Source organism: Oncorhynchus masou, chromosome 12 (genome assembly GCF_036934945.1).
Source record: "Oncorhynchus masou masou isolate Uvic2021 chromosome 12, UVic_Omas_1.1, whole genome shotgun sequence".
Lineage (NCBI taxonomy): Eukaryota > Metazoa > Chordata > Actinopteri > Salmoniformes > Salmonidae > Oncorhynchus > Oncorhynchus masou.
The window spans coordinates 41527003-41539091 of record NC_088223.1 but is presented as its reverse complement, the minus strand read 5'-3'; positions in this window follow the sequence as shown (position 1 = coordinate 41539091).

Here is a 12089-nt window from a genome sequence, read left to right as displayed (position 1 = left end):
GTGCTATTGCTGGGATGTTCACTCAATGTTCAATCTCTTAGGAACATCTTGCACTCGTAGTAATGGGTGCAAAAAGAGAAGTGAGATTATCATTTGAGGGCAAGTGAAAAGCAGAACTGCAATCTGTCTGAAAAACATTTAGCACATGCTCTTATCCAGAGCAACTTATAGGAGTGAGTACAAACATTTTCATATTAGGCCTCCCATGGGAATTGAACCCACGACACTGATGTTGCAAACACCATGCTCTACCAACTGAGCTTACACGGAACACTTAATCCATAGTCCTCGGATACATTTTTACATTATTTAAGAAAATATTGATTTGATATGTTGAGGGGAATATTTAAGGCGAGATATCAACAGCAGTACAAACAGATTTCCTCCCCTCTTCCCATACAAATGGTATCAGAGCCTGCTGCTTGTACCAGTGGTGCAGCAAAAAAACAAGTTTCCATATGACGGATAATGCAATTAATGCGTTTAACACCCTCCTGCTCTTCCTGACCAAGTACCCTTCATCACAGAAAACAAGTGGAAACAAGACCTACCCCTGTGGAGTGCCAAAGTTCTCCTCACAACAACACAAGACACCGGCAATGAGCTTGTGTGAAACCCTTTTCACTTGTAATGATTACATACCCTTCATTAAAACTGCAACTAACCCTGTTAAACTGGAATAGACTCGCTACGGGTAATCGTGAAAACACTTTTAATCAATGCACAACAACAGCAGAGACCTCGCTAGAACACATTCACTCCAAATAAAGAGGGCTGTTTTAAAAACACACCCGGCAACAGTAAAGACCCTGATAAGACTTGTCACACTTCTCCTCATCGTGGCGAAACCTGCTTGTGAATCTTTCCTGACAGCTCCTAAGACCTTGTTAGTGAGAATCACCTCCTAATGATTCAACCTGGTTTGGAGACAACACACGCACGTACACGCGTATACACACACACACACACACACACGCACACACCCACAGTCAATTGTATTACTGAATTTTACATGCTTTGTAATACAGAATCATTGAACTATGGCTCAATCATTAGTTGTTTATAAACCCAATGTCAGTTCTGACCAAGTCTGACCAGCTCATGGATGAAGCTGCAAACATTGTCACAATCATGTTATAATTGATGCAGACTGCATATTGGATTTCCTTTCCTTTGAACTACTTTATTGCAACGAAGTGAACTGTTTACCAAATGATTTTAATGTATCTATACGTCATTTTAATATCAAATTTTTTGGTGAGGACTTTTTTAAAGAGAAATGTGTTGATTGATCTTTTTTTTTAAATACAATGTTGAAACCTGAATAACTAGATGTATAGAAAATAACAGGAATGAAAATGTTTTATTTTAAAATCAAATAAACACGATTATTAACAGCAATGATGGGAGGTTGTATTTTTTTTGAGAAAATGAGACGTTCACAGTAAAGCTAATTACGTTGTTATTCTTCTAGAATTCACCCCCCACGAAGCCTTTCAAAAAACGATTTGCCTCATTCGTACTATGCATCCCCTAAAGCTGACACACACACACACACACACACACACACACACACACACACACACACACACACACACACACACACACACACACACACACACACACACACACACACACACACACACACACACACACACACATCCAGATTGACACACGTTGTGTCGGCTCATTATTTTGAGCAGTGCCACATCTCAGGGAACATATTGTGCCTCTGTACCACATCGAGTTGAAATGAAATGCAAATGACTACAATGTACTTTAAATTACTGCAACGCACCCTATTAGCTAACGACTGCTGCTGCTGTTACATTGATTTCATCAACATGTCAATGGACATTTCAAAAGAGATCCAATACTTCCATTTCCCATGAACCTGATCATCTATTGGCTAAGATTGATTTTGTAGCCTCCCGGGTGGCGCAGTGGTTAAGGGCGCTGTACTGCAGCGCCAGCTGTGCCATCAGAGACTCTGGGTTTGCGCCCAGGCTCTGTCATAACTGGCCGCGACTGGGAGGTCTGTGGGGCGACGCACAATTGGCCTAGTGTTGTCTGGGTTAGGGAGGGCTTGGTTGGTAGGGATGTCCTTGTCTCATTGTGCACCAGTGACTCCTGTGGTGGGATGGGTGCAGTGCTCACTAACCAAGGTTGCCAGGTACACGGTGTTTCCTCCAGCACATTGGTGCGGCTGGCTTCCGGGTTGGATGTGCGCTGTGTTAAGAAGCAGTGCGGCTGGTTGGGTTGTGTATCGGAGGATGCATGACTTTCAACCTTTGTCTCTACAATGGAATGGTTCAAAAATAAACATATCCAGGTGTTAGAATGGCCAAGTCAAAGTCCAGACCTGAATCCAATCGAGAATCTGCTGTTCACAAATGCTCTCCATCCAACCTCACTGAGCTCGAGCTGTTTTGCAAGGAGGAATGGGAAAAAGTTTCAGTCTCTCGATGTGCAAAACTGATAGAGACATACCCCAAGCGACTTACAGCTGTAATCGCAGCAAAAGGTGGCGCTACAAAGTATTAACTTAAGGGGGCTGAATAATTTTGCACGCCCAATTTTTCAGTTTTTGATTTGTTAAAAAAGTTTGAAATATCCAATAAATGTCTTTCCACTTCATGATTGTTGTTGATTCTTCACAAAGAAATACAGTTTTATATCTTTATGTTTGAAGCCTGAAATGTGGCAAAAGGTCGAAAGTGTCCCACTTGTTGTTGATTCTTCACAAAGAAATACAGTTTTATATCTTTATGTTTGAAGCCTGAAATGTGGCAAAAGGTCGCAAAGTTCAAGGGGGAATCACTTGAATAAACACCTTTGCACAAGGCACTGTATAGGTCTTTACGGCCTAGCCTATACTGTATTTATCTTTTAATAAAGAGATATCAGGGTTCATTTGAATTGTCTTTATGTCCTTCGCTTGTTATGCAAAGAAATGGGCAACTTTGTATTTATCGTCACTCTTAAATTCCTTCTGAAGTTGTCCTTGGTCACAGAAAGACAGCGGAGATCTTCTGTGTGTAAAGTGATGCGGTGGGGCAAGAAAGCAAAGTTAGACGCACAAATATTATACCCCCCTGTTATTGTAATGGTGAGAGGTTAGCATGTCGTGGGGGTATGATATTTGTGAGTCTGTAACTTTCTCACTCATCATTATTGACGATTTATTCAGGACTATCGGTAATCGTGGAGGCATCCACATTAATGTAGAAGTGTTTAGAAACATATTGTATTCTTAGTTACAATAAAAGTGACTCCAAAATGACACAATACATTATTTACCATTCATTTCTATTGGGCACAAAATTATCTAAAATGCAACCAAAACAAACAGCAAATGCATCCAGCAATTTTGCAGAGTCATAAGCTTGATGAAATCATTGCATGCTAGGAATATGTGACCAAGTACAAAACGTTTGACTACTTTAATACACATACGTGAATTTGTCCCAATACAAAGGGGTCCCCTAAAATGAGGGGACCATATAAAATAAGTGCTTTAATTCCTAAACGGTTCACCCGATATGGATGAAAATGACCCTCAAATTAAAGCTCAGAATCTGCACTTTAACCTCATAGTGTCATTTCCAATCCGAAGTGCTGTACAGAGCCAATGCACCAACATAATTGTTACTGTCCCAATACTTTTGGAGCTATACTGAATACTGTAAGTATTCACTCCCCTTTTGCTATGACACTCCAAATTGAGCTCAGGTGCATCCAATTTTCTTTGATCATCCTTGACAAGTCACAACTTGATTGGAGTACAACGGTGGTCAATTCAAGTGTTTGGACATGATTTAGAAATAAACACACCTGTCTATATAAGGTCCTACAGTTGACAGTGCATGTCAAAGCAGAAACTATGTGATGAAGTCCAATAGTCCGTAGATCTCCAAGATAGAATTGTGATGAGACATACAGTACAAGTTTGGACAAACCTACTCATTCAAGGGCTTTTCTTTATTTGTACTATTTTATACATTGTAGAATAATAGTGAAGATGTCAAAATGATGAAATAACACATAGAATCGTGTAGTAACTAAAAAAGTGTTAAACAAATCTAAATATATTTTGTAGTTGAGATTCTTCAAAGTGGCCACCCTTTGCCTTGATGACAGCTTTGCACACTCTTGGCATTCTCTCAACCCACTTCCCCTGCAATGCTTTTTCAGCAGTCTTGAAGGAGTTCCCACATATGCTGAGCACTTGTTGGCTGCTTTTCCTTCACTCTGCAGTCTGACTTATCCCAAACCATCTAAAATTGTGGAGGCCAGGTCATCTGATGCAGGACTCCATCACTATCCTTCATGGTAAAATAGCACTTACACCGCCGGGAGGTGTGTTGGGTCATTGTCCCGTTGAAAAACAAATGATAGTCCCACCAAGCCCAAACCAGATGGGATGCCGTATCGCTGCAGAATACTGTGGTAGCCATGCTGGTTAAGTGTGCCTTGAATTCGAAATAAATCACAAACGATGTCACCAGCAAACCACCCACACACTATAACACCTCCTCCTCCATGCTTTACGAAGGGAAAAACACATGCGTAGATCATCCATTCAACTACATCGCGTCTCACAAAGACACGGCAGTTGGAACCAAAAATCTCCAATTTGGACTCCAGACCAAAGGACAAATTTCCACCTGTCTAATTTCCATTGCTCGTGTTTCTTGGCCCAAGCAAGTCTCTTCTTATTATTGGTGTCCTTTAGTAGTGGTGTCTTTGCAGCAATTTGAACACGAAGGCCTGATTCACACAGTCTCCTCTGAACCGTTGATGTTGAGATGTCTGTTACTTGAACTCTGTGAAGCATTTATTTGGGCTGCAATCTGAGGTGCAGTTAACTCTAATGAACTTATTCTCTGCAACAGAGGTAACTCTGTGTCTTCCTTTCCTTTGGCGGTCCTCATGTGAGCCAGTTTTATCATAGTGCTTGGTGGTTTTTGCAACTGCACTTGAAGAAACTTTCATGAAATGTTCCGGATTGACTGACCTTCATGTCTTAAAGTGATGATGGACTGTTGTTTCTCTTTGTTTATTATGTTTATTATGTTCTTGCCATAATATGGACTTGGTCTTTTACCAAATAGGGCTGTTTATCTTCTGTATGCCACCCCTACCTTGTCACAACACAATTGATTGGCTCAAAAGCATATAGTGTTCCCTGTGCACACAACCCATGTGGAATTTGGGTCTCCGGCACTGTTTGGAACTGCCGATCTGCTATCAAGATTGTCAAGTTCATCTCAGCCTCAGCTGCCCTTCAGTCCCTTGACTTTTTGGCCCTGACGGAGAACTGGATCAACCCAGAAAACAATGCTATTCTAGCTGCTCTCTTCATCTGATTATGTTTAGTGTCATAATCCAAGAGCACCCGGTCATCGCAGTGGTGGCACAGGACTACTAATTTCTCCTAACTGGAGATTTTCTCTTTTCTCCCTCTCACCTGTCCTTCTCCTCCTCATTTGAAGTCCACTGTCACTTGTCCACTCAAGTTTAACATTGTTGTCATCTATCGCCCACCAGGTGCCCTTGGAAAGTTCCTCAATGAGCATGACACCTTGATAATATAATTTCCTGACGATTGTCCACCACTCTTCGTACTTGGTGACTTCAACCTCGCGACGTCTGCCTCTGATTAATTTATTTCTGACTCTCTTTCCCCTCCTTGCGTCTTTTGACCTCCCCTTTTCCCAATCCCCTCCAAGACAGACCTCAGCTTTACTAGAGGCTGTTCGCCTACTAATATCACTGCAACCCCCTCCAGGTCTCTGATCACTACTTTGTTTAGTTTTCTGTCTCCCTTTCTTCCAACCCGAGCCACTCAGCCTGTCCCCAGATGGTCATGCACCATCGCAATCTTCTCTCTCTCTCTCATTACTCTGTCCTCTTCTATCCTATCATCTCTCCCTTCTGCTAAATCCTTCTCCCTCCTGTCTCCTCTTCAACCCTGCTCTCCTCCCTTCCCTCATCCTGTGACTCGCACTGTCCCCATTCCTCCTGGCCGGCTCGTCCCTCCCCTCCTGCTCCGTGACTCGTTGAGAGCTTACAAAACAAGGCTGCGGGCAGCTAAGCAAAACGGAGGAAAACTAAACATCTGGAGGACCTATCATCCTTTAGCTCCCTCCTCCCTACCTTCTCCTCCTCTGTATCTGCTGCTAAAGCTTCTTTCTATCTAAATGCTCTAAATGTCAAACTTCTGCCTCTAACCCTAAGAAACATTAACATTAGACCATTTTAGTAATTTAGCAGACACTCCTATCCAGAGCGACTTACAATAGTGAGTGCATACCTTTTATTATTGCACTGGTCCTTCATGGGAAACGAACCCACAACCCTTCAAAATGGCCCGAGATGCTCCCCTCCTCAAGAAACCAAAACTCGTCTCATCTGACATGAGTCGAGTTTTCTTTCCAAAACACTTTAGCGTGCTGTCTCTGATCAACTCTCATTATCTCTCTCAGAATGATCTTTTTGACCCTAACCAGTCAGGCTTCATGACGGGTCACTCTACTGAGACTGCTCTTCTCTTTGTCACAGAGGCTCTCAAAGGTGACTCTTACTCTTCTGTTCTCATCCTCCTAGATCTATCCCCTGCTTTCGACACCGTAACCCATCCGATCCTTCTCCCCACCCTCTCAGGGCTGGGTGTCTCAGGCTCTGCACATTCTTGGATTGCCTCCTACCGGGCATGCCGCACCTACCAGGTGACGTGGAGAGGGTCTGTATCTGCACCACGTACTCTCAATACTGTTGTCCCCCAGGGCTTGGTTCTAGGGCCTCTACTCTTCTCTCTATACACCAAGTCACTCGGGCCTGTCACATCCTCACATAATCTCTCCTATCATTGCTATGAGGATGATAATGAACTACTTTTCTCCTTCCCCCCTTCTGACACCCAGGTGGCGACACACATCTCTGTGTGCCTGGCAGATATCAGCTTGGATGTCGGCCCACCGCCTCAAGCTCAACTTCTCCATCACGGTTGACAACTTTAGTGTCACCCTCCCAGAGCACAAAGAACCTTGGTGTGACCCTGGACAACACCCTGTCATTCTCTGCAAACATCAAAGCAGTGACTCGCTCCTGCAGGTTCATGCTCAACATTCAACATTCGAGGAGTATGACCCTACCGCACACAGGAAGCAGCACAGGTTCTAATCCAGGAACTTGTCATCTTCTGTCTGGACCACTGCAACTCTCTGCCCGCCTGGTTTTCAACCTTTCCAAGTTCTGCCATGTCATCCCGCTCCTCTGCACACTCCACTGGCTTCCAGTTGAAGCTCACATCCACTACAATACAATGGTGCTTGCCTACAGAGCAGCAAGAGAAACTGCCTCTCCCTACCTTCTGCCCCCTCGCCCCCTTTGATATGTGTTTGTCCCACCTAGCTATCTTAAGATGAATGCACTAACTGTAAGTTGCTCTGGATAAGAGTGTATGCTAAATTACTAAAATTGTAAAAATATATAATCTCATGAGGGCGCACAGCCACAAAGTCATCCAATCGGATTTTAAAACTAACCCTAACCCTAACCGTAACTTTAACCCTAACCTGTGCCACACTGCTAACAGCAACGCCCAACCTTAAATGAAGACCAAATAGCACATTTTCGATTTCATGTAATTTTACGATACATCTAGTGGAAATCGCTCAGCTCTGCCTCCAGGGCAAGATTCATGACAATAAACATCAACCTGCGAGAAATGTGGGCCCGAAGGTACTACTCCATAATCAGGCTTGGCCATTGTTTATCAGGCAGCCTGCCAGGCAGCGTAGTGTTAGCGTACACGTGAGACGTGCTGCTGTTAACCACAGCAGCTTAAGAGGTCTGCCCTCCACCCGGGCTCCACGGTCTCACGGCTGGGGCCTCACCACCTTGCACTCTGTCAGGTGTCAGTGGGGTGGTAGTGGTACAGTAGAGCTAGGGACTGACAGTCAGACACCCAACGCTGCTACAACCTTTGTCTCTGAAGAACATTTCCACAGATTCTGTGTATGCGCTAATATAAAATGGATGCCAGGGAATGAGACACAGAGGGTTATCTGGATTTTTTTCACATGCCTGTTCACTCAACATTTTTACATCTTTACAGAATATTGTTTTAATACTAAAGCACTTAGGTACAGATTATTGAAACCCATTGCCCTACATTTTAATAGCCTTCTGATGACTGATTGCATGTTCCAGGCCTTTTGTGTGCTTCTTCTATGGTCACGATACTCACAACACTCTTTGGCAAAAGTCCCACACCTTGCATCTGTCATTCTTCATGGCTTTTAAGGCAAACTTGACAGAAGTGTGGCAGACATTGAGATGAGGACAGCCTGGCTACAGCCAAAGCTCTGTGTGTTGAGTTGGCACTCTCTCTAGTGGAGGGATGAGAACAACCACATGGCTTGTGCATCAACCTTGGCTCCACTGTGTCCTGTCTTAACTATCTTTGCCAGGTCCCCTTCTTAAAAGAGCTTTCTAACCTCAAGTGTCTTTTCCTGGTTAAAAATAAATAAGCAATACTTTAAATTATGTCCATTAGTATACTGTATAAAGGAAATCCTTACAAACAAAGACATTGTAATAGTATTATACAAGACAACAAAGCATTGTTGTAGGAGCCATTTTGGCCTATTTATGTGGTTGTTGTGATTTTATTTGTCCCACAGTTTTCCTAACAAAAAATAAATATAGATATTTTTTTATTTTTTGTTGTTCTTGGACTGTAAAATTACCAGGAAATGAGTTCAAAGTGATTTTAATTGAGGAAATCTGTTCCAACACATAAATAAAGGCATACTGTATGTGATCGTAGCCTTTGACCATGACTCTCAATTCCATTCCATTGCACAAGAGTCATTGGACAAAGGCGTCTTCTGTACGGGGTTTTGTTAAGATCCTTGATGCTCAATCTGAACATGAACAGGCGTCACTTGCGGGACGCCATTGGAAGCATAAGGATCTTATCTTTCATATCAGTGAGAAATTATTTTCAAAAGACAAAAGGTTCAATTGATACATCTTGTTAGGGTTAGTGTTCCCACAAGGCCTTATCTCCATGTTACAGTACTTGTTTATGGAAAACAGACGGAAGACAAGAGGCGACCACCTGTGCTAATTAGCTATCTAACATGCGCCGAACACATTTGTATAAGCGTAACCCGGGAAGTGTAGCGGAAATGTAGTTTAATCGAATGGAGGCACCCAGATCTATGCAAAACTGCTAAAGTCGGTATCTTTTGTATTTGAAGGATTATTTCTCGCTGATGAAAGATGACGGCCGTATGTTTCGAAAGCCGTTATCGCAAGCAATGATTAAGAGACGTTTCTAAACGTTAAAACACAGCTTTGGGACTGGAGTTCACTTGAGACAGAGGTGGGCGAAGCTAATGGCTGAAAACTGTAGGGAGAAGGCAGTATGCTGCCTCGAGTTTTCAAGAGTTAATGTGATTGTATCCCAATGTAATCAAGGTTTGAAATTATTCCCGTTTTTCTTAAATACTATATCTGTTTGGGATTCTTGTGGTCAATTTGCAGTGTACACATGATTTATAGCTGTTCCTGTCCCCTGACCATCCGTGCAAGGAAAAATCGGCCCACGGCTGAATGTAATTGGGGACCCCTAGCCCAAGACGGAGCATTTGAAATTGGGGGCAGCAACCCCCGATGTCTAGAAAGACTAAGTGGCTATCGGGATCTTGTGACTTGGTGAGCCACTACAATTATTATTGAAACTGATTCGTTGTATACTCTATAAGCCTTCAGTAGATTGACATGTATGATGTGAACATTATTTATGCATGTTCCGCATAAAACGCAGGCCTACTGGAAACCCACAGTGAGGGGTCTATGTTTCTGAAGTATAGGCCCTGTTTGAATACATTTGAAAGGCATTGTTCTTTCGGTCCCGTCCTTGAAGTAATTACTGATCTTACATGATTGGAAAGGTGAAAGCGAGGGCTCTTTCACATTACTTTCACCTATCCAGTCATTTATAATCAGCGATTACTTTCAAGAACTTCAGGGCCAAACGCCTGTGTTCTATAAGGGGCCGAGCTTGCAATTAGAAGTGTGCAAGTGCCCTCTAGTGGCTTACATTCAAGGCCTTACTGTCTGTCAAACAGTGTCCTCTTACCAAAGACTGGATAATGGCCTGATTGTAGGGCCTTGGTCACTCAATTGTTAATTGGATCCATTTTCAACATGGAGTCCCTCAGCGGCTCCTGATGACTCTGATAGGCCCAGTTGGAGGTCAACTGTCTGATACGTGTCTGCTAAGACCAGATCAGAGCTCTATGGGCTAAAGCAGTAGAGTACTGCATAGCATGTCTTTGGGCATACAGTGAAGTTGTTACTATAACCATGCAAACAAGTACAAACATGTTCAACTTACTGCACATATGTCATGATGAAAAATACCCTTTGAGAAGACTAACCCAGTCGTAAATGGAGAGTGCATTATGTCGGTGTTGCATTTGCTAGCATAACTAGATCATTATCTTAAAAATAGAGGATATGTTGTGAGTCAGAAAACTCGACACTCAGCTTCTTAGGCCTACCCTCTGCTGACAAAATCATTGTTTTCCCATTGTCTGTCATTTATTCAAACCACATGGAGATGCTGGATGGAAGGGGGAATGCTGGACGCTCAGCCGCGTGGATCTGCCAACCGCCTGCATCCTTAGGCACTCCCTGGCACCTCAGCCCTTGGCCGCTCCTAAAAGAAAACAATTACCAATGGGGCGGAACAACAATGCCCAGAAAACATCTGTCTGCACCGGATGGATAGGGGGGTGACATGTCCATGTCCCTGCTAGTTTAAACCAAGCCCAGCCCGAAGGGCCTGTGTACAGTTACTTACAGCAGACAGCCACAGAGCTCCAATTCCACACAGCGCCTGTCTCCTTGGCGATGGCTGCCGTTATAACACAGACGAAGGCCCCCGGAGCAGTTGTTCGTTTGGGTGGGTGCCATTCTGTTTGGATGATGCATCAGTATGAATGGCCCCTGAGTTGATGTAGGCATGGGCTGTGTCCTAAATGGCTCCCAAGTCTTTGTCGAAAGTAGTGCACGATATTGGGTACAGGGTGCCATGTCTATGGGCTTTCATCAAAAGCAGTGCACTATAAAGGGAGTAGGCTGTCATTTGGGATGCATCCATGGACAACTCCCATGTGACTCCTCAGCCGCAGCCTGTGTGAACAGACGAGAGAGTCTTGGTCTGAGTCCCCCCCCCCCCCCAACAGCTCATCCCATGGTGAGAGCACATAATTAAAATGTTTTCAGACATTTACTACCCTCCTTGGAGATCTTTCTCCTCTCTCGATTGTCTCTGTGCAAAGCAAGTACTTTTCCCAGCTAATTAAATGGATTTAATACCAATAATAAAAGTATGTTGTTGCAACAGCATGTGCGGATATTGCTAAATTATTTTAAATCATGCCAGCTCTCAAAAGACCAGCTCTGGGCAATTAGCAATGCTTACTGTAAGCAGAAAACAAATTACAATTGGGGAAATTACTTTACTTTTGGAGTCCATTATAAAAGTGTGTGTTGCCACCTTGTGGTTATAGTTTGCACCTTACACAAATATAAATCATTTTGGTAGCTGTTATTACAGAACAGAAAAAAAGTAATAACATATTAGAATGGTAACAGGTTATACTCTCATGTATTTTCAATTATCACACATTCTATTCAAGGTGATTGCATGCATTTATATTGATAAAAAGCTAAATATAATTTCTGAACCCAATATTTTGAAGAAGCTGAAACTTTGTGTTTGAAGACCCATTGCTGTCAACAATGTGGTCTTGGTGAGTTTACAATACTGTTATAATAATCGGAGCACAATGCTGAAGTAGGCCTAGATCATACTGTACGTGTAGCTGTAAGACTGAACTATGAATTCCTTGACTGTGACTTTAGTGACAACATTTGACGCACCAAAAAGTAGCACCACAACGCCATGAATCCCATTCTTCCATCCTCTTCCCTTGACAGTTACTCTTGATGACCCCGGCTCCACGGGAACCGGGACCTTTTTTTTTAGGAAGAGCTCGATCGAA